Source organism: Halictus rubicundus, unplaced genomic scaffold, assembly GCF_050948215.1.
Source record: "Halictus rubicundus isolate RS-2024b unplaced genomic scaffold, iyHalRubi1_principal scaffold1138, whole genome shotgun sequence".
NCBI classification, from domain to species: Eukaryota; Metazoa; Arthropoda; class Insecta; order Hymenoptera; family Halictidae; genus Halictus; species Halictus rubicundus.
This window is the reverse complement of record NW_027489679.1, coordinates 17,501-22,500: the sequence shown is the minus strand read 5'-3', so window position 1 is coordinate 22,500 and position 5,000 is coordinate 17,501.

Sequence of the window (5,000 nt, the reverse complement as noted above, 5' to 3'; positions counted from 1 at the left end):
ATCGACACAAGTGCCGAGGAAGCGCGGACAGGACGCATGCTGGACTGCGAGAAACCGTGTTCTTCTGCTCGCGCTGGGCATAAACGAAATAGGACACCTCTATTATTTAACGAATTTTTCTCTTTATTCTGTCTTTAAAAGACAGAATTTTTTTTCTCTTTAACTCTATTTTCTCTTTTTCATACCTTAGTCGCTCGGACATAAGAGTTGATGCTCAGTTAGTACGAGTAAACACAAAAGTGAATACAAGTCACCAACCTCCACTAAGGGAAGGCTCGCCACATAAGGGCCATTCGGTCTAGGACACCGACCCGTGGCAATGCTGTGTAGAGAATAATTCGATACGAAGCACGGTACGAAACAGTCAAGACCGAAGTCTCGAGGCGCCCATGACTGCTTCTCGACCGAGATCGTAGAATAGCCACAGACGCGCGCTGCACCGACCGACTCGACCGAACCGTCGACTCTCTTATAGATACCGAACGGCCGGCCGGGACGCCGGCGCCGCGCGGTCAATAGCACGCGCGCTTATGGCCGCAAACCGCCGCGGCAACAGACCTCCCGGCGGGGCTGTTGGAACTTAGAGCGAAAAAAGTATAAAAATTTTTTTCACAAAATATAATAAATTTTAACATTTCTATATTATTTTACACAAAATAACCAACTTTTCATAATTCACCGAACTTTGAAAATTTTTCTAAGTCCCACAAATAAGAGGAAAATTTTTAAGTATCGGTCCTAGACGATTTTCGACGTGATATCACTGTAATATAGACGATTTCTAGCAATATATATCATAACACCAAACTCGCTACAATTATTATTTATCGAGTTATTAGCAAATAATGGACGGATGTGCTACTCCGTCGACAAAACTCTGGAAATTTTTCTAAGTCCCACCGCTAAGAGGAAACTTTTTCCGTATCGGTCCTAGACGATTTTCGACGTGATATCACTGTAATATAGACGGTTTCTAACAATATATATCATAACACCAAACTCGCTACAATTATTATTTATCGAGTTATTAGCAAATAATGGACGGATGTGCTACTCCGTCGGACGTTCGACGAAAATTTTTCTAAGTCCCACCGCCAAGAGGAAACTTTTTCCGTATCGGTCCTAGACGATTTTCGACGTGATATCACTGTAATATAGACGGTTTCTAACAATATATATCATAACACCAAACTCGCTACAATTATTATTTATCGAGTTATTAGCAAATAATGGACGGATGTGCTACTCCGTCGGACGTTCGACGAAAATTTTTCTAAGTCCCACCGCCAAGAGGAAACTTTTTCCCTATCGGTCCTAGACGATTTTCGACGTGATATCACTGTAATATAGACGGTTTCTAACAATATATATCATAACACCAAACTCGCTACAATTATTATTTATCGAGTTATTAGCAAATAATGGACGGATGTGCTACTCCGTCGGACGTTCGACGAAAATTTTTCTAAGTCCCACCGCCAAGAGGAAACTTTTTCCCTATCGGTCCTAGACGATTTTCGACGTGATATCACTGTAATATAGACGGTTTCTAACAATATATATCATAACACCAAACTCGCTACAATTATTATTTATCGAGTTATTAGCAAATAATGGACGGATGTGCTACTCCGTCGACAAAACTCTGGAAATTTTTCTAAGTCCCACCGCTAAGAGGAAACTTTTTCCGTATCGGTCCTAGACGATTTTCGACGTGATATCACTGTAATATAGACGGTTTCTAACAATATATATCATAACACCAAACTCGCTACAATTATTATTTATCGAGTTATTAGCAAATAATGGACGGATGTGCTACTCCGTCGGACGTTCGACGAAAATTTTTCTAAGTCCCACCGCCAAGAGGAAACTTTTTCCGTATCGGTCCTAGACGATTTTCGACGTGATATCACTGTAATATAGACGGTTTCTAACAATATATATCATAACACCAAACTCGCTACAATTATTATTTATCGAGTTATTAGCAAATAATGGACGGATGTGCTACTCCGTCGGACGTTCGACGAAAATTTTTCTAAGTCCCACCGCCAAGAGGAAACTTTTTCCCTATCGGTCCTAGACGATTTTCGACGTGATATCACTGTAATATAGACGGTTTCTAACAATATATATCATAACACCAAACTCGCTACAATTATTATTTATCGAGTTATTAGCAAATAATGGACGGATGTGCTACTCCGTCGACAAAACTCTGGAAATTTTTCTAAGTCCCACCGCCAAGAGGAAACTTTTTCCCTATCGGTCCTAGACGATTTTCGACGTGATATCACTGTAATATAGACGGTTTCTAACAATATATATCATAACACCAAACTCGCTACAATTATTATTTATCGAGTTATTAGCAAATAATGGACGGATGTGCTACTCCGTCGACAAAACTCTGGAAATTTTTCTAAGTCCCACCGCCAAGAGGAAACTTTTTCCGTATCGGTCCTAGACGATTTTCGACGTGATATCACTGTAATATAGACGGTTTCTAACAATATATATCATAACACCAAACTCGCTACAATTATTATTTATCGAGTTATTAGCAAATAATGGACGGATGTGCTACTCCGTCGGACGTTCGACGAAAATTTTTCCAAGTCCCACCGCCAAGAGGAAACTTTTTCCCTATCGGTCCTAGACGATTTTCGACGTGATATCACTGTAATATAGACGGTTTCTAACAATATGTATCATAACACCAAACTCGCTACAATTATTATTTATCGAGTTATTAGCAAATAATGGACGGATGTGCTACTTCGTCGGACGTTCGACGAAAATTTTTCTAAGTCCCACCGCCAAGAGGAAACTTTTTCCCTATCGGTCCTAGACGATTTTCGACGTGATATCACTGTAATATAGACGGTTTCTAACAATATATATCATAACACCAAACTCGCTACAATTATTATTTATCGAGTTATTAGCAAATAATGGACGGATGTGCTACTCCGTCGACAAAACTCTGGAAATTTTTCTAAGTCCCACCGCTAAGAGGAAACTTTTTCCGTATCGGTCCTAGACGATTTTCGACGTGATATCACTGTAATATAGACGGTTTCTAACAATATATATCATAACACCAAACTCGCTACAATTATTATTTATCGAGTTATTAGCAAATAATGGACGGATGTGCTACTCCGTCGGACGTTCGACGAAAATTTTTCTAAGTCCCACCGCCAAGAGGAAACTTTTTCCCTATCGGTCCTAGACGATTTTCGACGTGATATCACTGTAATATAGACGGTTTCTAACAATATATATCATAACACCAAACTCGCTACAATTATTATTTATCGAGTTATTAGCAAATAATGGACGGATGTGCTACTCCGTCGACAAAACTCTGGAAATTTTTCTAAGTCCCACCGCCAAGAGGAAACTTTTTCCCTATCGGTCCTAGACGATTTTCGACGTGATATCACTGTAATATAGACGGTTTCTAACAATATATATCATAACACCAAACTCGCTACAATTATTATTTATCGAGTTATTAGCAAATAATGGACGGATGTGCTACTCCGTCGACAAAACTCTGGAAATTTTTCTAAGTCCCACCGCCAAGAGGAAACTTTTTCCCTATCGGTCCTAGACGATTTTCGACGTGATATCACTGTAATATAGACGGTTTCTAACAATATATATCATAACACCAAACTCGCTACAATTATTATTTATCGAGTTATTAGCAAATAATGGACGGATGTGCTACTCCGTCGACAAAACTCTGGAAATTTTTCTAAGTCCCACCGCTAAGAGGAAACTTTTTCCGTATCGGTCCTAGACGATTTTCGACGTGATATCACTGTAATATAGACGGTTTCTAACAATATATATCATAACACCAAACTCGCTACAATTATTATTTATCGAGTTATTAGCAAATAATGGACGGATGTGCTACTCCGTCGACAAAACTCTGGAAATTTTTCTAAGTCCCACCGCCAAGAGGAAACTTTTTCCCTATCGGTCCTAGACGATTTTCGACGTGATATCACTGTAATATAGACGGTTTCTAACAATATATATCATAACACCAAACTCGCTACAATTATTATTTATCGAGTTATTAGCAAATAATGGACGGATGTGCTACTCCGTCGGACGTTCGACGAAAATTTTTCTAAGTCCCACCGCCAAGAGGAAACTTTTTCCCTATCGGTCCTAGACGATTTTCGACGTGATATCACTGTAATATAGACGGTTTCTAACAATATATATCATAACACCAAACTCGCTACAATTATTATTTATCGAGTTATTAGCAAATAATGGACGGATGTGCTACTCCGTCGGACGTTCGACGAAAATTTTTCTAAGTCCCACCGCCAAGAGGAAACTTTTTCCGTATCGGTCCTAGACGATTTTCGACGTGATATCACTGTAATATAGACGGTTTCTAACAATATATATCATAACACCAAACTCGCTACAATTATTATTTATCGAGTTATTAGCAAATAATGGACGGATGTGCTACTCCGTCGACAAAACTCTGGAAATTTTTCTAAGTCCCACCGCCAAGAGGAAACTTTTTCCCTATCGGTCCTAGACGATTTTCGACGTGATATCACTGTAATATAGACGGTTTCTAACAATATATATCATAACACCAAACTCGCTACAATTATTATTTATCGAGTTATTAGCAAATAATGGACGGATGTGCTACTCCGTCGACAAAACTCTGGAAATTTTTCTAAGTCCCACCGCCAAGAGGAAACTTTTTCCCTATCGGTCCTAGACGATTTTCGACGTGATATCACTGTAATATAGACGGTTTCTAACAATATATATCATAACACCAAACTCGCTACAATTATTATTTATCGAGTTATTAGCAAATAATGGACGGATGTGCTACTCCGTCGACAAAACTCTGGAAATTTTTCTAAGTCCCACCGCCAAGAGGAAACTTTTTCCGTATCGGTCCTAGACGATTTTCGACGTGATATCACTGTAATATAGAC